The 17,500-nt window shown below is 47.8% G+C and overlaps 24 non-coding genes across 24 annotated transcripts; 11 read left to right on the top strand and 13 right to left on the bottom strand.

Annotated features, from left to right (window-relative positions):
* Nucleotides 1-1,286: 1,286 nt before the first annotated feature.
* TRNAG-GCC (transfer RNA glycine (anticodon GCC)) lies at nucleotides 1,287-1,357 on the top strand. The gene has a single exon. It is a non-coding gene; the product is annotated as a tRNA-Gly (tRNA).
* A 71-nt stretch (nucleotides 1,358-1,428) lies between these two features.
* TRNAW-CCA (transfer RNA tryptophan (anticodon CCA)) lies at nucleotides 1,429-1,500 on the bottom strand. Its single transcript has one exon. It is a non-coding gene; the product is annotated as a tRNA-Trp (tRNA).
* A 248-nt stretch (nucleotides 1,501-1,748) lies between these two features.
* TRNAN-GUU (transfer RNA asparagine (anticodon GUU)) lies at nucleotides 1,749-1,822 on the bottom strand. Its single transcript has one exon. It is a non-coding gene; the product is annotated as a tRNA-Asn (tRNA).
* A 207-nt stretch (nucleotides 1,823-2,029) lies between these two features.
* TRNAG-GCC (transfer RNA glycine (anticodon GCC)) lies at nucleotides 2,030-2,100 on the top strand. Its single transcript has one exon. It is a non-coding gene; the product is annotated as a tRNA-Gly (tRNA).
* A 1,627-nt stretch (nucleotides 2,101-3,727) lies between these two features.
* TRNAG-GCC (transfer RNA glycine (anticodon GCC)) lies at nucleotides 3,728-3,798 on the top strand. The gene has a single exon. It is a non-coding gene; the product is annotated as a tRNA-Gly (tRNA).
* A 71-nt stretch (nucleotides 3,799-3,869) lies between these two features.
* TRNAW-CCA (transfer RNA tryptophan (anticodon CCA)) lies at nucleotides 3,870-3,941 on the bottom strand. Its single transcript has one exon. It is a non-coding gene; the product is annotated as a tRNA-Trp (tRNA).
* A 248-nt stretch (nucleotides 3,942-4,189) lies between these two features.
* On the bottom strand, nucleotides 4,190-4,263 carry TRNAN-GUU (transfer RNA asparagine (anticodon GUU)). The gene has a single exon. It is a non-coding gene; the product is annotated as a tRNA-Asn (tRNA).
* Nucleotides 4,264-4,470: 207 nt separating this feature from the next.
* On the top strand, nucleotides 4,471-4,541 carry TRNAG-GCC (transfer RNA glycine (anticodon GCC)). Its single transcript has one exon. It is a non-coding gene; the product is annotated as a tRNA-Gly (tRNA).
* Nucleotides 4,542-6,294: 1,753 nt separating this feature from the next.
* Nucleotides 6,295-6,366, bottom strand: TRNAW-CCA (transfer RNA tryptophan (anticodon CCA)). Its single transcript has one exon. It is a non-coding gene; the product is annotated as a tRNA-Trp (tRNA).
* A 248-nt stretch (nucleotides 6,367-6,614) lies between these two features.
* TRNAN-GUU (transfer RNA asparagine (anticodon GUU)) lies at nucleotides 6,615-6,688 on the bottom strand. Its single transcript has one exon. It is a non-coding gene; the product is annotated as a tRNA-Asn (tRNA).
* A 207-nt stretch (nucleotides 6,689-6,895) lies between these two features.
* On the top strand, nucleotides 6,896-6,966 carry TRNAG-GCC (transfer RNA glycine (anticodon GCC)). Its single transcript has one exon. It is a non-coding gene; the product is annotated as a tRNA-Gly (tRNA).
* Nucleotides 6,967-8,577: 1,611 nt separating this feature from the next.
* TRNAG-GCC (transfer RNA glycine (anticodon GCC)) lies at nucleotides 8,578-8,648 on the top strand. The gene has a single exon. It is a non-coding gene; the product is annotated as a tRNA-Gly (tRNA).
* A 71-nt stretch (nucleotides 8,649-8,719) lies between these two features.
* On the bottom strand, nucleotides 8,720-8,791 carry TRNAW-CCA (transfer RNA tryptophan (anticodon CCA)). The gene has a single exon. It is a non-coding gene; the product is annotated as a tRNA-Trp (tRNA).
* Nucleotides 8,792-10,276: 1,485 nt separating this feature from the next.
* TRNAG-GCC (transfer RNA glycine (anticodon GCC)) lies at nucleotides 10,277-10,347 on the top strand. Its single transcript has one exon. It is a non-coding gene; the product is annotated as a tRNA-Gly (tRNA).
* Nucleotides 10,348-10,418: 71 nt separating this feature from the next.
* Nucleotides 10,419-10,490, bottom strand: TRNAW-CCA (transfer RNA tryptophan (anticodon CCA)). The gene has a single exon. It is a non-coding gene; the product is annotated as a tRNA-Trp (tRNA).
* Nucleotides 10,491-10,738: 248 nt separating this feature from the next.
* Nucleotides 10,739-10,812, bottom strand: TRNAN-GUU (transfer RNA asparagine (anticodon GUU)). The gene has a single exon. It is a non-coding gene; the product is annotated as a tRNA-Asn (tRNA).
* Nucleotides 10,813-11,019: 207 nt separating this feature from the next.
* TRNAG-GCC (transfer RNA glycine (anticodon GCC)) lies at nucleotides 11,020-11,090 on the top strand. The gene has a single exon. It is a non-coding gene; the product is annotated as a tRNA-Gly (tRNA).
* A 1,627-nt stretch (nucleotides 11,091-12,717) lies between these two features.
* On the top strand, nucleotides 12,718-12,788 carry TRNAG-GCC (transfer RNA glycine (anticodon GCC)). Its single transcript has one exon. It is a non-coding gene; the product is annotated as a tRNA-Gly (tRNA).
* Nucleotides 12,789-12,859: 71 nt separating this feature from the next.
* Nucleotides 12,860-12,931, bottom strand: TRNAW-CCA (transfer RNA tryptophan (anticodon CCA)). The gene has a single exon. It is a non-coding gene; the product is annotated as a tRNA-Trp (tRNA).
* A 248-nt stretch (nucleotides 12,932-13,179) lies between these two features.
* On the bottom strand, nucleotides 13,180-13,253 carry TRNAN-GUU (transfer RNA asparagine (anticodon GUU)). The gene has a single exon. It is a non-coding gene; the product is annotated as a tRNA-Asn (tRNA).
* Nucleotides 13,254-13,460: 207 nt separating this feature from the next.
* Nucleotides 13,461-13,531, top strand: TRNAG-GCC (transfer RNA glycine (anticodon GCC)). The gene has a single exon. It is a non-coding gene; the product is annotated as a tRNA-Gly (tRNA).
* A 1,753-nt stretch (nucleotides 13,532-15,284) lies between these two features.
* On the bottom strand, nucleotides 15,285-15,356 carry TRNAW-CCA (transfer RNA tryptophan (anticodon CCA)). The gene has a single exon. It is a non-coding gene; the product is annotated as a tRNA-Trp (tRNA).
* Nucleotides 15,357-15,604: 248 nt separating this feature from the next.
* Nucleotides 15,605-15,678, bottom strand: TRNAN-GUU (transfer RNA asparagine (anticodon GUU)). Its single transcript has one exon. It is a non-coding gene; the product is annotated as a tRNA-Asn (tRNA).
* A 207-nt stretch (nucleotides 15,679-15,885) lies between these two features.
* TRNAG-GCC (transfer RNA glycine (anticodon GCC)) lies at nucleotides 15,886-15,956 on the top strand. The gene has a single exon. It is a non-coding gene; the product is annotated as a tRNA-Gly (tRNA).
* The last annotated feature ends 1,544 nt before the right edge of the window (nucleotides 15,957-17,500 follow it).

Genomic DNA, 17,500 nt, shown 5'->3' with positions numbered 1-17,500 from the left:
AGGTACGTATCTGTGTTTCATTAAAGTGTTTCATGCCGGCAAAAAGGATACTTCCCTGGGTGGGCTTGAACCACCAACCTTTCTGTTAACAACCGAACGCGCTAACCATTTGCACCACAGAGGTTAATAACTGTAGCACAGTTCCTGAGACTCAATATATATCTTGATAATTGTGTGCCTGCCTGGAGCTTGTGTTATATAATGCGTCTTTATGCCATACAGCATTTCTCATTTGCTTAGTGTCTTGTTATTGTTGGACGTAATGATGAATAGACTACTGTCTAATGGTCTTAGAGCCAGTATTACTACCGGTCCCAGTGTATGAGACACATACATGACTTTTCTGTTGCCTGCTTAGCATAGCTCCCTGCTCCTCTGTAGGTGTGCTACCAGCCAGTAAGGCGTGTGCCTTGCCCATCAGATGTGTTATGTTAGACTTGACTTCTCTGTGAGCAAAGTCTCCCTCCCATAGCAGGTGCTTTCTCTGAACTCTTGACTTGTAAGACTGCTGGGAAAGGCCCTCCCTAGCCCCTCACTCAGATAGATACATTTACCTTCAGAGCTCAGCTTTGGAGAAAGAGATTGGGGAGAGAGCAAATAGGGGAAGGCCCATGGTGCACACTTTATTTTACATAAAAGCTGGGGCTTGTGGGAGGACAGGGACAAGAGGGTTCTCAGGGAAAGAAATCCCAGGAGTATTGATGGCTAGGCCCTGAAACACAACAATCCCGGATTGGCAAGGCACAATATGCCTGTGCAACAGGCCTGACCCTAGGCTTCCGGAGTTCTTGGTCACAAAAGGCTCCAGTGATCTAAGCCCGACCAGGGCTGTGCCCGACCAGGGCTGTAGGCCGCGTTGGGAGCGCGTTAGGGACGCGTAAAGGGACGCAGGGCGCAGAACTCTGCCCGTTTCACCCCAGCATTTAGGGGAGGACACAGAATCTGGGAAAGCCAGTGGGAAGGATTTTCCAGGAGGAGAGTTCAGTGAGATAATCTGAAACACAATAGTGCTGGTGATCTGGCGGGTGCATTCTGTGAACCACTTTTGTCGGGAGCAGCCTGCCATCATGCACTGATAAACACAACTCTAGTCCCAAGCCAGTGACCTCAGCAAATGCAAAGACATTCATAGTTATAGTCTCCTGCATCTGATTCTTGCCATCTTCATGTGAAACGTTGGCGTTATCATGTCTGCTGCGCACACTTTGTTCATATGTGTACAATTTAAGTGTGTGCACCTGATCACTGTCTTGGGCAGAGCTCTGCCTGTGAACAACCCATGTGAAGCATTGGTGGTTCAGTGGTAGAATTCTCGCCTGCCACGCGGGAGGCCCGGGTTCGATTCCCGGCCAATGCAAGACTGCTTTCTTTTGACTTTGTTTTCGAAAGGAAATATATGACCTCAGTGGGGAATAAAATGGTAAGCAGTGACCCCGACGTGATTTGAACACGCAACCTTCTGATCTGGAGTCAGACGCGCTACCGTTGCGCCACGAGGTCCTTACACTTACAGCTTTCGGAGCCAGATCAACAAATGCTGTGGGCCTTTTGACTTATTTTCCCCTCCTCATATGCCTACAGTTGTATTACAGAGCTTGACCTTTTGTTTTCTATCCTAATTATGAAATTGACTGCAGGTGCCGAGAGAACGCAGAGAATTGAAATATTCAGGGAAAGGGTGTCCAGCAGGAGAGAGCAAAGCTATGTATCTGTTTTCCATTCAAGTGTTTCATTCAGGCAAAATAATACATCCCTGGGTGGGCTTGAACCACCAACCTTTCGGTTAACAGCCGAACGCGCTAACCGATTGCGCCACAGAGACGAGTGACTACAGCATCTTTCCTTAGACTCAATATATATCTTGATATGTATGTGCCTGCCTGGAGCTTGTCTTATATAAGCCATCATCATGTGAAACTTTGGCGTTGTCATGTCTGCTGCGCACACTTTGTTCATCTGTGTACAATTTAAGTGTGTGCACCTGATCACTGTCTTGGACAGAGCTATGCCTGTGAACTCCCCATGTGAAGCATTGGTGGTTCAGTGGTAGAATTCTCGCCTGCCACGCGGGAGGCCCGGGTTCGATTCCCGGCCAATGCAAGGCTGCGTTCCTTTGACTTTGTTTTCGAAAGGAAATATATGAACTCAGTGGGGAATAAAATGGTAAGCAGTGACCCCGATGTGATTTGACCACGCAACCTTCTGATCTGGAGTCAGACGCGCTACCGTTGCGCCACAAGGTCCTTACACTTACAGCCTTCAAGCCAGATCAACAAATGCTGATGGCCTTTTGACTTATTTTCCCCTCCTCATATGCCTACAGTTGTATTACAGGGCTAGGCCTTTTGTTTTCTATCCTAATTATGAAATTGACTGCAGGTGCAGAGAGAACGCAGAGGATTGAAATGTTCAGATAAAGGGTCTTAAGCAGGAGAGAGCAGAGGTACGTATCTGTGTTTCATTAAAGTGTTTCATGCCGGCAAAAAGGATACTTCCCTGGGTGGGCTTGAACCACCAACCTTTCTGTTAACAACCGAACGCGCTAACCATTTGCACCACAGAGGTTAATAACTGTAGCACAGTTCCTGAGACTCAATATATATCTTGATAATTGTGTGCCTGCCTGGAGCTTGTGTTATATAATGCGTCTTTATGCCATACAGCATTTCTCATTTGCTTAGTGTCTTGTTATTGTTGGACGTAATGATGAATAGACTACTGTCTAATGGTCTTAGAGCCAGTATTACTACCGGTCCCAGTGTATGAGACACATACATGACTTTTCTGTTGCCTGCTTAGCATAGCTCCCTGCTCCTCTGTAGGTGTGCTACCAGCCAGTAAGGCGTGTGCCTTGCCCATCAGATGTGTTATGTTAGACTTGACTTCTCTGTGAGCAAAGTCTCCCTCCCATAGCAGGTGCTTTCTCTGAACTCTTGACTTGTAAGACTGCTGGGAAAGGCCCTCCCTAGCCCCTCACTCAGATAGATACATTTACCTTCAGAGCTCAGCTTTGAAGAAAGAGATTGGGGAGAGAGCAAATAGGGGAAGGCCCATGGTGCACACTTTATTTTACATAAAAGCTGGGGCTTGTGGGAGGACAGGGAAAAGAGGGTTCTCAGGGAAAGAAATCCCAGGAGTATTGATGGCTAGGCCCTGAAACACAACAATCCCGGATTGGCAAGGCACAATATGCCTGTGCAACAGGCCTGACCCTAGGCTTCCGGAGTTCTTGGTCACAAAAGGCTCCAGTGATCTAAGCCCGACCAGGGCTGTGCCCGACCAGGGCTGTAGGCCGCGTTGGGAGCGCGTTAGGGACGCGTAAAGGGACGCAGGGCGCAGAACTCTGCCCGTTTCACCCCAGCATTTAGGGGAGGACACAGAATCTGGGAAAGCCAGTGGGAAGGATTTTCCAGGAGGAGAGTTCAGTGAGATAATCTGAAACACAATAGTGCTGGTGATCTGGCGGGTGCATTCTGTGAACCACTTTTGTCGGGAGCAGCCTGCCATCATGCCCTGATAAACACAACTCTAGTCCCAAGCCAGTGACCTCAGCAAATGCAAAGACATTCATAGTTATAGTCTCCTGCATCTGATTCTTGCCATCTTCATGTGAAACGTTGGCGTTATCATGTCTGCTGCGCACACTTTGTTCATATGTGTACAATTTAAGTGTGTGCACCTGATCACTGTCTTGGGCAGAGCTCTGCCTGTGAACAACCCATGTGAAGCATTGGTGGTTCAGTGGTAGAATTCTCGCCTGCCACGCGGGAGGCCCGGGTTCGATTCCCGGCCAATGCAAGACTGCTTTCTTTTGACTTTGTTTTCGAAAGGAAATATATGACCTCAGTGGGGAATAAAATGGTAAGCAGTGACCCCGACGTGATTTGAACACGCAACCTTCTGATCTGGAGTCAGACGCGCTACCGTTGCGCCACGAGGTCCTTACACTTACAGCTTTCGGAGCCAGATCAACAAATGCTGTGGGCCTTTTGACTTATTTTCCCCTCCTCATATGCCTACAGTTGTATTACAGAGCTTGACCTTTTGTTTTCTATCCTAATTATGAAATTGACTGCAGGTGCCGAGAGAACGCAGAGAATTGAAATATTCAGGGAAAGGGTGTCCAGCAGGAGAGAGCAAAGGTATGTATCTGTTTTCCATTCAAGTGTTTCATTCAGGCAAAATAATACGTCCCTGGGTGGGCTTGAACCACCAACCTTTCGATTAACAGGCGCACGCGCTAACCGATTGCGCCACAGAGACGAGTGACTACAGCATCTTTCCTTAGACTCAATATATATCTTGATATGTATGTGCCTGCCTGGAGCTTGTCTTATATAAGCCATCATCATGTGAAACTTTGGCGTTGTCATGTCTGCTGCGCACACTTTGTTCATATGTGTACAATTTAAGTGTGTGCACCTGATCACTGTCTTGGACAGAGCTATGCCTGTGAACTCTCCATGTGAAGCATTGGTGGTTCAGTGGTAGAATTCTCGCCTGCCACGCGGGAGGCCCGGGTTCGATTCCCGGCCAATGCAAGGCTGCGTTCCTTTGACTTTGTTTTCGAAAGGAAATATATGACCTCAGTGGGGACTAAAATGGTAAGCAGTGACCCCGACGTGATTTGACCACGCAACCTTCTGATCTGGAGTCAGACGCGCTACCGTTGCGCCACAAGGTCCTTACACTTACAGCCTTCAAGCCAGATCAACAAATGCTGATGGCCTTTTGACTTATTTTCCCCTCCTCATATGCCTACAGTTGTATTACAGGGCTAGGCCTTTTGTTTTCTATCCTAATTATGAAATTGACTGCAGGTGCAGAGAGAACGCAGAGGATTGAAATGTTCAGATAAAGGGTCTTAAGCAGGAGAGAGCAGAGGTACGTATCTGTGTTTCATTAAAGTGTTTCATGCCGGCAAAAAGGATACTTCCCTGGGTGGGCTTGAACCACCAACCTTTCTGTTAACAACCGAACGCGCTAACCATTTGCACCACAGAGGTTAATAACTGTAGCACAGTTCCTGAGACTCAATATATATCTTGATAATTGTGGTCCTGCCTGGAGCTTGTGTTATATAATGCGTCTTTATGCCATACAGCATTTCTCATTTGCTTAGTGTCTTGTTATTGTTGGACGTAATGATGAATAGACTACTGTCTAATGGTCTTAGAGCCAGTATTACTACCGGTCCCAGTGTATGAGACACATACATGACTTTTCTGTTGCCTGCTTAGTATAGCTCCCTGCTCCTCTGTAGGTGTGCTACCAGCCAGTAAGGCGTGTGCCTTGCCCATCAGATGTGTTATGTTAGACTTGACTTCTCTGTGAGCAAAGTCTCCCTCCCATAGCAGGTGCTTTCTCTGAACTCTTGACTTGTAAGACTGCTGGGAAAGGCCCTCCCTAGCCCCTCACTCAGATAGATACATTTACCTTCAGAGCTCAGCTTTGGAGAAAGAGATTGGGGAGAGAGCAAATAGGGGAAGGCCCATGGTGCACACTTTATTTTACATAAAAGCTGGGGCTTGTGGGAGGACAGGGACAAGAGGGTTCTCAGGGAAAGAAATCCCAGGAGTATTGATGGCTAGGCCCTGAAACACAACAATCCCGGATTGGCAAGGCACAATATGCCTGTGCAACAGGCCTGACCCTAGGCTTCCGGAGTTCTTGGTCACAAAAGGCTCCAGTGATCTAAGCCCGACCAGGGCTGTAGGCCGCGTTGGGAGCGCGTTAGGGACGCGTAAAGGGACGCAGGGCGCAGAACTCTGCCCGTTTCACCCCAGCATTTAGGGGAGGACACAGAATCTGGGAAAGCCAGTGGGAAGGATTTTCCAGGAGGAGAGTTCAGTGAGATAATCTGAAACACAATAGTGCTGGTGATCTGGCGGGTGCATTCTGTGAACCACTTTTGTCGGGAGCAGCCTGCCATCATGCCCTGATAAACACAACTCTAGTCCCAAGCCAGTGACCTCAGCAAATGCAAAGACATTCATAGTTATAGTCTCCTGCATCTGATTCTTGCCATCTTCATGTGAAACGTTGGCGTTATCATGTCTGCTGCGCACACTTTGTTCATATGTGTACAATTTAAGTGTGTGCACCTGATCACTGTCTTGGGCAGAGCTCTGCCTGTGAACAACCCATGTGAAGCATTGGTGGTTCAGTGGTAGAATTCTCGCCTGCCACGCGGGAGGCCCGGTTTCGATTCCCAGCCAATGCAAGACTGCTTTCTTTTGACTTTGTTTTCGAAAGGAAATATATGACCTCAGTGGGGAATAAAATGGTAAGCAGTGACCCCGACGTGATTTGAACACGCAACCTTCTGATCTGGAGTCAGACGCGCTACCGTTGCGCCACGAGGTCCTTACACTTACAGCTTTCGGAGCCAGATCAACAAATGCTGTGGGCCTTTTGACTTATTTTCCCCTCCTCATATGCCTACAGTTGTATTACAGAGCTTGACCTTTTGTTTTCTATCCTAATTATGAAATTGACTGCAGGTGCCGAGAGAACGCAGAGAATTGAAATATTCAGGGAAAGGGTGTCCAGCAGGAGAGAGCAAAGGTATGTATCTGTTTTCCATTCAAGTGTTTCATTCAGGCAAAATAATACGTCCCTGGGTGGGCTTGAACCACCAACCTTTCGGTTAACAGCCGAACGCGCTAACCGATTGCGCCACAGAGACGAGTGACTACAGCATCTTTCCTTAGACTCAATATATATCTTGATATGTATGTGCCTGCCTGGAGCTTGTCTTATATAAGCCATCATCATGTGAAACTTTGGCGTTGTCATGTCTGCTGCGCACACTTTGTTCATATGTGTACAATTTAAGTGTGTGCACCTGATCACTGTCTTGGACAGAGCTATGCCTGTGAACTCCCCATGTGAAGCATTGGTGGTTCAGTGGTAGAATTCTCGCCTGCCACGCGGGAGGCCCGGGTTCGATTCCCGGCCAATGCAAGGCTGCGTTCCTTTGACTTTGTTTTCGAAAGGAAATATATGAACTCAGTGGGGACTAAAATGGTAAGCAGTGACCCCGACGTGATTTGACCACGCAACCTTCTGATCTGGAGTCAGACGCGCTACCGTTGCGCCACAAGGTCCTTACACTTACAGCCTTCAAGCCAGATCAACAAATGCTGATGGCCTTTTGACTTATTTTCCCCTCCTCATATGCCTACAGTTGTATTACAGGGCTAGGCCTTTTGTTTTCTATCCTAATTATGAAATTGACTGCAGGTGCAGAGAGAACGCAGAGGATTGAAATGTTCAGATAAAGGGTCTTAAGCAGGAGAGAGCAGAGGTACGTATCTGTGTTTCATTAAAGTGTTTCATGCCGGCAAAAAGGATACTTCCCTGGGTGGGCTTGGACCACCAACCTTTCTGTTAACAACCGAACGCGCTAACCATTTGCACCACAGAGGTTAATAACTGTAGCACAGTTCCTGAGACTCAATATATATCTTGATAATTGTGTGCCTGCCAGGAGCTTGTGTTATATAATGCGTCTTTATGCCATACAGCATTTCTCATTTGCTTAGTGTCTTGTTATTGTTGGACGTAATGATGAATAGACTACTGTCTAATGGTCTTAGAGCCAGTATTACTACCGGTCCCAGTGTATGAGACACATACATGACTTTTCTGTTGCCTGCTTAGCATAGCTCCCTGCTCCTCTGTAGGTGTGCTACCAGCCAGTAAGGCGTGTGCCTTGCCCATCAGATGTGTTATGTTAGACTTGACTTCTCTGTGAGCAAAGTCTCCCTCCCATAGCAGGTGCTTTCTCTGAACTCTTGACTTGTAAGACTGCTGGGAAAGGCCCTCCCTAGCCCCTCACTCAGATAGATACATTTACCTTCAGAGCTCAGCTTTGGAGAAAGAGATTGGGGAGAGAGCAAATAGGGGAAGGCCCATGGTGCACACTTTATTTTACATAAAAGCTGGGGCTTGTGGGAGGACAGGGACAAGAGGGTTCTCAGGGAAAGAAATCCCAGGAGTATTGATGGCTAGGCCCTGAAACACAACAATCCCGGATTGGCAAGGCACAATATGCCTGTGCAACAGGCCTGACCCTAGGCTTCCGGAGTTCTTGGTCACAAAAGGCTCCAGTGATCTAAGCCCGACCAGGGCTGTAGGCCGCGTTGGGAGCGCGTTAGGGACGCGTAAAGGGACGCAGGGCGCAGAACTCTGCCCGTTTCACCCCAGCATTTAGGGGAGGACACAGAATCTGGGAAAGCCAGTGGGAAGGATTTTCCAGGAGGAGAGTTCAGTGAGATAATCTGAAACACAATAGTGCTGGTGATCTGGCGGGTGCATTCTGTGAACCACTTTTGTCGGGAGCAGCCTGCCATCATGCACTGATAAACACAACTCTAGTCCCAAGCCAGTGACCTCAGCAAATGCAAAGACATTCATAGTTATAGTCTCCTGCATCTGATTCTTGCCATCTTCATGTGAAACGTTGGCGTTATCATGTCTGCTGCGCACACTTTGTTCATATGTGTACAATTTAAGTGTGTGCACCTGATCACTGTCTTGGGCAGAGCTCTGCCTGTGAACAACCCATGTGAAGCATTGGTGGTTCAGTGGTAGAATTCTCGCCTGCCACGCGGGAGGCCCGGGTTCGATTCCCGGCCAATGCAAGACTGCTTTCTTTTGACTTTGTTTTCGAAAGGAAATATATGACCTCAGTGGGGAATAAAATGGTAAGCAGTGACCCCGACGTGATTTGAACACGCAACCTTCTGATCTGGAGTCAGACGCGCTACCGTTGCGCCACGAGGTCCTTACACTTACAGCTTTCGGAGCCAGATCAACAAATGCTGTGGGCCTTTTGACTTATTTTCCCCTCCTCATATGCCTACAGTTGTATTACAGGGCTAGGCCTTTTGTTTTCTATCCTAATTATGAAATTGACTGCAGGTGCAGAGAGAACGCAGAGGATTGAAATGTTCAGATAAAGGGTCTTAAGCAGGAGAGAGCAGAGGTACGTATCTGTGTTTCATTAAAGTGTTTCATGCCGGCAAAAAGGATACTTCCCTGGGTGGGCTTGAACCACCAACCTTTCTGTTAACAACCGAACGCGCTAACCATTTGCACCACAGAGGTTAATAACTGTAGCACAGTTCCTGAGACTCAATATATATCTTGATAATTGTGTGCCTGCCTGGAGCTTGTGTTATATAATGCGTCTTTATGCCATACAGCATTTCTCATTTGCTTAGTGTCTTGTTATTGTTGGACGTAATGATGAATAGACTACTGTCTAATGGTCTTAGAGCCAGTATTACTACCGGTCCCAGTGTATGAGACACATACATGACTTTTCTGTTGCCTGCTTAGCATAGCTCCCTGCTCCTCTGTAGGTGTGCTACCAGCCAGTAAGGCGTGTGCCTTGCCCATCAGATGTGTTATGTTAGACTTGACTTCTCTGTGAGCAAAGTCTCCCTCCCATAGCAGGTGCTTTCTCTGAACTCTTGACTTGTAAGACTGCTGGGAAAGGCCCTCCCTAGCCCCTCACTCAGATAGATACATTTACCTTCAGAGCTCAGCTTTGGAGAAAGAGATTGGGGAGAGAGCAAATAGGGGAAGGCCCATGGTGCACACTTTATTTTACATAAAAGCTGGGGCTTGTGGGAGGACAGGGACAAGAGGGTTCTCAGGGAAAGAAATCCCAGGAGTATTGATGGCTAGGCCCTGAAACACAACAATCCCGGATTGGCAAGGCACAATATGCCTGTGCAACAGGCCTGACCCTAGGCTTCCGGAGTTCTTGGTCACAAAAGGCTCCAGTGATCTAAGCCCGACCAGGGCTGTGCCCGACCAGGGCTGTAGGCCGCGTTGGGAGCGCGTTAGGGACGCGTAAAGGGACGCAGGGCGCAGAACTCTGCCCGTTTCACCCCAGCATTTAGGGGAGGACACAGAATCTGGGAAAGCCAGTGGGAAGGATTTTCCAGGAGGAGAGTTCAGTGAGATAATCTGAAACACAATAGTGCTGGTGATCTGGCGGGTGCATTCTGTGAACCACTTTTGTCGGGAGCAGCCTGCCATCATGCACTGATAAACACAACTCTAGTCCCAAGCCAGTGACCTCAGCAAATGCAAAGACATTCATAGTTATAGTCTCCTGCATCTGATTCTTGCCATCTTCATGTGAAACGTTGGCGTTATCATGTCTGCTGCGCACACTTTGTTCATATGTGTACAATTTAAGTGTGTGCACCTGATCACTGTCTTGGGCAGAGCTCTGCCTGTGAACAACCCATGTGAAGCATTGGTGGTTCAGTGGTAGAATTCTCGCCTGCCACGCGGGAGGCCCGGGTTCGATTCCCGGCCAATGCAAGACTGCTTTCTTTTGACTTTGTTTTCGAAAGGAAATATATGACCTCAGTGGGGAATAAAATGGTAAGCAGTGACCCCGACGTGATTTGAACACGCAACCTTCTGATCTGGAGTCAGACGCGCTACCGTTGCGCCACGAGGTCCTTACACTTACAGCTTTCGGAGCCAGATCAACAAATGCTGTGGGCCTTTTGACTTATTTTCCCCTCCTCATATGCCTACAGTTGTATTACAGAGCTTGACCTTTTGTTTTCTATCCTAATTATGAAATTGACTGCAGGTGCCGAGAGAACGCAGAGAATTGAAATATTCAGGGAAAGGGTGTCCAGCAGGAGAGAGCAAAGCTATGTATCTGTTTTCCATTCAAGTGTTTCATTCAGGCAAAATAATACATCCCTGGGTGGGCTTGAACCACCAACCTTTCGGTTAACAGCCGAACGCGCTAACCGATTGCGCCACAGAGACGAGTGACTACAGCATCTTTCCTTAGACTCAATATATATCTTGATATGTATGTGCCTGCCTGGAGCTTGTCTTATATAAGCCATCATCATGTGAAACTTTGGCGTTGTCATGTCTGCTGCGCACACTTTGTTCATCTGTGTACAATTTAAGTGTGTGCACCTGATCACTGTCTTGGACAGAGCTATGCCTGTGAACTCCCCATGTGAAGCATTGGTGGTTCAGTGGTAGAATTCTCGCCTGCCACGCGGGAGGCCCGGGTTCGATTCCCGGCCAATGCAAGGCTGCGTTCCTTTGACTTTGTTTTCGAAAGGAAATATATGAACTCAGTGGGGAATAAAATGGTAAGCAGTGACCCCGATGTGATTTGACCACGCAACCTTCTGATCTGGAGTCAGACGCGCTACCGTTGCGCCACAAGGTCCTTACACTTACAGCCTTCAAGCCAGATCAACAAATGCTGATGGCCTTTTGACTTATTTTCCCCTCCTCATATGCCTACAGTTGTATTACAGGGCTAGGCCTTTTGTTTTCTATCCTAATTATGAAATTGACTGCAGGTGCAGAGAGAACGCAGAGGATTGAAATGTTCAGATAAAGGGTCTTAAGCAGGAGAGAGCAGAGGTACGTATCTGTGTTTCATTAAAGTGTTTCATGCCGGCAAAAAGGATACTTCCCTGGGTGGGCTTGAACCACCAACCTTTCTGTTAACAACCGAACGCGCTAACCATTTGCACCACAGAGGTTAATAACTGTAGCACAGTTCCTGAGACTCAATATATATCTTGATAATTGTGTGCCTGCCTGGAGCTTGTGTTATATAATGCGTCTTTATGCCATACAGCATTTCTCATTTGCTTAGTGTCTTGTTATTGTTGGACGTAATGATGAATAGACTACTGTCTAATGGTCTTAGAGCCAGTATTACTACCGGTCCCAGTGTATGAGACACATACATGACTTTTCTGTTGCCTGCTTAGCATAGCTCCCTGCTCCTCTGTAGGTGTGCTACCAGCCAGTAAGGCGTGTGCCTTGCCCATCAGATGTGTTATGTTAGACTTGACTTCTCTGTGAGCAAAGTCTCCCTCCCATAGCAGGTGCTTTCTCTGAACTCTTGACTTGTAAGACTGCTGGGAAAGGCCCTCCCTAGCCCCTCACTCAGATAGATACATTTACCTTCAGAGCTCAGCTTTGAAGAAAGAGATTGGGGAGAGAGCAAATAGGGGAAGGCCCATGGTGCACACTTTATTTTACATAAAAGCTGGGGCTTGTGGGAGGACAGGGAAAAGAGGGTTCTCAGGGAAAGAAATCCCAGGAGTATTGATGGCTAGGCCCTGAAACACAACAATCCCGGATTGGCAAGGCACAATATGCCTGTGCAACAGGCCTGACCCTAGGCTTCCGGAGTTCTTGGTCACAAAAGGCTCCAGTGATCTAAGCCCGACCAGGGCTGTGCCCGACCAGGGCTGTAGGCCGCGTTGGGAGCGCGTTAGGGACGCGTAAAGGGACGCAGGGCGCAGAACTCTGCCCGTTTCACCCCAGCATTTAGGGGAGGACACAGAATCTGGGAAAGCCAGTGGGAAGGATTTTCCAGGAGGAGAGTTCAGTGAGATAATCTGAAACACAATAGTGCTGGTGATCTGGCGGGTGCATTCTGTGAACCACTTTTGTCGGGAGCAGCCTGCCATCATGCCCTGATAAACACAACTCTAGTCCCAAGCCAGTGACCTCAGCAAATGCAAAGACATTCATAGTTATAGTCTCCTGCATCTGATTCTTGCCATCTTCATGTGAAACGTTGGCGTTATCATGTCTGCTGCGCACACTTTGTTCATATGTGTACAATTTAAGTGTGTGCACCTGATCACTGTCTTGGGCAGAGCTCTGCCTGTGAACAACCCATGTGAAGCATTGGTGGTTCAGTGGTAGAATTCTCGCCTGCCACGCGGGAGGCCCGGGTTCGATTCCCGGCCAATGCAAGACTGCTTTCTTTTGACTTTGTTTTCGAAAGGAAATATATGACCTCAGTGGGGAATAAAATGGTAAGCAGTGACCCCGACGTGATTTGAACACGCAACCTTCTGATCTGGAGTCAGACGCGCTACCGTTGCGCCACGAGGTCCTTACACTTACAGCTTTCGGAGCCAGATCAACAAATGCTGTGGGCCTTTTGACTTATTTTCCCCTCCTCATATGCCTACAGTTGTATTACAGAGCTTGACCTTTTGTTTTCTATCCTAATTATGAAATTGACTGCAGGTGCCGAGAGAACGCAGAGAATTGAAATATTCAGGGAAAGGGTGTCCAGCAGGAGAGAGCAAAGGTATGTATCTGTTTTCCATTCAAGTGTTTCATTCAGGCAAAATAATACGTCCCTGGGTGGGCTTGAACCACCAACCTTTCGATTAACAGGCGCACGCGCTAACCGATTGCGCCACAGAGACGAGTGACTACAGCATCTTTCCTTAGACTCAATATATATCTTGATATGTATGTGCCTGCCTGGAGCTTGTCTTATATAAGCCATCATCATGTGAAACTTTGGCGTTGTCATGTCTGCTGCGCACACTTTGTTCATATGTGTACAATTTAAGTGTGTGCACCTGATCACTGTCTTGGACAGAGCTATGCCTGTGAACTCTCCATGTGAAGCATTGGTGGTTCAGTGGTAGAATTCTCGCCTGCCACGCGGGAGGCCCGGGTTCGATTCCCGGCCAATGCAAGGCTGCGTTCCTTTGACTTTGTTTTCGAAAGGAAATATATGACCTCAGTGGGGACTAAAATGGTAAGCAGTGACCCCGACGTGATTTGACCACGCAACCTTCTGATCTGGAGTCAGACGCGCTACCGTTGCGCCACAAGGTCCTTACACTTACAGCCTTCAAGCCAGATCAACAAATGCTGATGGCCTTTTGACTTATTTTCCCCTCCTCATATGCCTACAGTTGTATTACAGGGCTAGGCCTTTTGTTTTCTATCCTAATTATGAAATTGACTGCAGGTGCAGAGAGAACGCAGAGGATTGAAATGTTCAGATAAAGGGTCTTAAGCAGGAGAGAGCAGAGGTACGTATCTGTGTTTCATTAAAGTGTTTCATGCCGGCAAAAAGGATACTTCCCTGGGTGGGCTTGAACCACCAACCTTTCTGTTAACAACCGAACGCGCTAACCATTTGCACCACAGAGGTTAATAACTGTAGCACAGTTCCTGAGACTCAATATATATCTTGATAATTGTGGTCCTGCCTGGAGCTTGTGTTATATAATGCGTCTTTATGCCATACAGCATTTCTCATTTGCTTAGTGTCTTGTTATTGTTGGACGTAATGATGAATAGACTACTGTCTAATGGTCTTAGAGCCAGTATTACTACCGGTCCCAGTGTATGAGACACATACATGACTTTTCTGTTGCCTGCTTAGTATAGCTCCCTGCTCCTCTGTAGGTGTGCTACCAGCCAGTAAGGCGTGTGCCTTGCCCATCAGATGTGTTATGTTAGACTTGACTTCTCTGTGAGCAAAGTCTCCCTCCCATAGCAGGTGCTTTCTCTGAACTCTTGACTTGTAAGACTGCTGGGAAAGGCCCTCCCTAGCCCCTCACTCAGATAGATACATTTACCTTCAGAGCTCAGCTTTGGAGAAAGAGATTGGGGAGAGAGCAAATAGGGGAAGGCCCATGGTGCACACTTTATTTTACATAAAAGCTGGGGCTTGTGGGAGGACAGGGACAAGAGGGTTCTCAGGGAAAGAAATCCCAGGAGTATTGATGGCTAGGCCCTGAAACACAACAATCCCGGATTGGCAAGGCACAATATGCCTGTGCAACAGGCCTGACCCTAGGCTTCCGGAGTTCTTGGTCACAAAAGGCTCCAGTGATCTAAGCCCGACCAGGGCTGTAGGCCGCGTTGGGAGCGCGTTAGGGACGCGTAAAGGGACGCAGGGCGCAGAACTCTGCCCGTTTCACCCCAGCATTTAGGGGAGGACACAGAATCTGGGAAAGCCAGTGGGAAGGATTTTCCAGGAGGAGAGTTCAGTGAGATAATCTGAAACACAATAGTGCTGGTGATCTGGCGGGTGCATTCTGTGAACCACTTTTGTCGGGAGCAGCCTGCCATCATGCCCTGATAAACACAACTCTAGTCCCAAGCCAGTGACCTCAGCAAATGCAAAGACATTCATAGTTATAGTCTCCTGCATCTGATTCTTGCCATCTTCATGTGAAACGTTGGCGTTATCATGTCTGCTGCGCACACTTTGTTCATATGTGTACAATTTAAGTGTGTGCACCTGATCACTGTCTTGGGCAGAGCTCTGCCTGTGAACAACCCATGTGAAGCATTGGTGGTTCAGTGGTAGAATTCTCGCCTGCCACGCGGGAGGCCCGGTTTCGATTCCCAGCCAATGCAAGACTGCTTTCTTTTGACTTTGTTTTCGAAAGGAAATATATGACCTCAGTGGGGAATAAAATGGTAAGCAGTGACCCCGACGTGATTTGAACACGCAACCTTCTGATCTGGAGTCAGACGCGCTACCGTTGCGCCACGAGGTCCTTACACTTACAGCTTTCGGAGCCAGATCAACAAATGCTGTGGGCCTTTTGACTTATTTTCCCCTCCTCATATGCCTACAGTTGTATTACAGAGCTTGACCTTTTGTTTTCTATCCTAATTATGAAATTGACTGCAGGTGCCGAGAGAACGCAGAGAATTGAAATATTCAGGGAAAGGGTGTCCAGCAGGAGAGAGCAAAGGTATGTATCTGTTTTCCATTCAAGTGTTTCATTCAGGCAAAATAATACGTCCCTGGGTGGGCTTGAACCACCAACCTTTCGGTTAACAGCCGAACGCGCTAACCGATTGCGCCACAGAGACGAGTGACTACAGCATCTTTCCTTAGACTCAATATATATCTTGATATGTATGTGCCTGCCTGGAGCTTGTCTTATATAAGCCATCATCATGTGAAACTTTGGCGTTGTCATGTCTGCTGCGCACACTTTGTTCATATGTGTACAATTTAAGTGTGTGCACCTGATCACTGTCTTGGACAGAGCTATGCCTGTGAACTCCCCATGTGAAGCATTGGTGGTTCAGTGGTAGAATTCTCGCCTGCCACGCGGGAGGCCCGGGTTCGATTCCCGGCCAATGCAAGGCTGCGTTCCTTTGACTTTGTTTTCGAAAGGAAATATATGAACTCAGTGGGGACTAAAATGGTAAGCAGTGACCCCGACGTGATTTGACCACGCAACCTTCTGATCTGGAGTCAGACGCGCTACCGTTGCGCCACAAGGTCCTTACACTTACAGCCTTCAAGCCAGATCAACAAATGCTGATGGCCTTTTGACTTATTTTCCCCTCCTCATATGCCTACAGTTGTATTACAGGGCTAGGCCTTTTGTTTTCTATCCTAATTATGAAATTGACTGCAGGTGCAGAGAGAACGCAGAGGATTGAAATGTTCAGATAAAGGGTCTTAAGCAGGAGAGAGCAGAGGTACGTATCTGTGTTTCATTAAAGTGTTTCATGCCGGCAAAAAGGATACTTCCCTGGGTGGGCTTGGACCACCAACCTTTCTGTTAACAACCGAACGCGCTAACCATTTGCACCACAGAGGTTAATAACTGTAGCACAGTTCCTGAGACTCAATATATATCTTGATAATTGTGTGCCTGCCAGGAGCTTGTGTTATATAATGCGTCTTTATGCCATACAGCATTTCTCATTTGCTTAGTGTCTTGTTATTGTTGGACGTAATGATGAATAGACTACTGTCTAATGGTCTTAGAGCCAGTATTACTACCGGTCCCAGTGTATGAGACACATACATGACTTTTCTGTTGCCTGCTTAGCATAGCTCCCTGCTCCTCTGTAGGTGTGCTACCAGCCAGTAAGGCGTGTGCCTTGCCCATCAGATGTGTTATGTTAGACTTGACTTCTCTGTGAGCAAAGTCTCCCTCCCATAGCAGGTGCTTTCTCTGAACTCTTGACTTGTAAGACTGCTGGGAAAGGCCCTCCCTAGCCCCTCACTCAGATAGATACATTTACCTTCAGAGCTCAGCTTTGGAGAAAGAGATTGGGGAGAGAGCAAATAGGGGAAGGCCCATGGTGCACACTTTATTTTACATAAAAGCTGGGGCTTGTGGGAGGACAGGGACAAGAGGGTTCTCAGGGAAAGAAATCCCAGGAGTATTGATGGCTAGGCCCTGAAACACAACAATCCCGGATTGGCAAGGCACAATATGCCTGTGCAACAGGCCTGACCCTAGGCTTCCGGAGTTCTTGGTCACAAAAGGCTCCAGTGATCTAAGCCCGACCAGGGCTGTAGGCCGCGTTGGGAGCGCGTTAGGGACGCGTAAAGGGACGCAGGGCGCAGAACTCTGCCCGTTTCACCCCAGCATTTAGGGGAGGACACAGAATCTGGGAAAGCCAGTGGGAAGGATTTTCCAGGAGGAGAGTTCAGTGAGATAATCTGAAACACAATAGTGCTGGTGATCTGGCGGGTGCATTCTGTGAACCACTTTTGTCGGGAGCAGCCTGCCATCATGCACTGATAAACACAACTCTAGTCCCAAGCCAGTGACCTCAGCAAATGCAAAGACATTCATAGTTATAGTCTCCTGCATCTGATTCTTGCCATCTTCATGTGAAACGTTGGCGTTATCATGTCTGCTGCGCACACTTTGTTCATATGTGT

The sequence above is a fragment of the Lissotriton helveticus genome, chromosome 1_2 (assembly GCF_964261635.1).
Source record: "Lissotriton helveticus chromosome 1_2, aLisHel1.1, whole genome shotgun sequence".
NCBI classification, from domain to species: Eukaryota; Metazoa; Chordata; class Amphibia; order Caudata; family Salamandridae; genus Lissotriton; species Lissotriton helveticus.
Note: the sequence above shows the minus strand (reverse complement) of the source record. Positions and strands in the feature narration are given on the sequence as shown.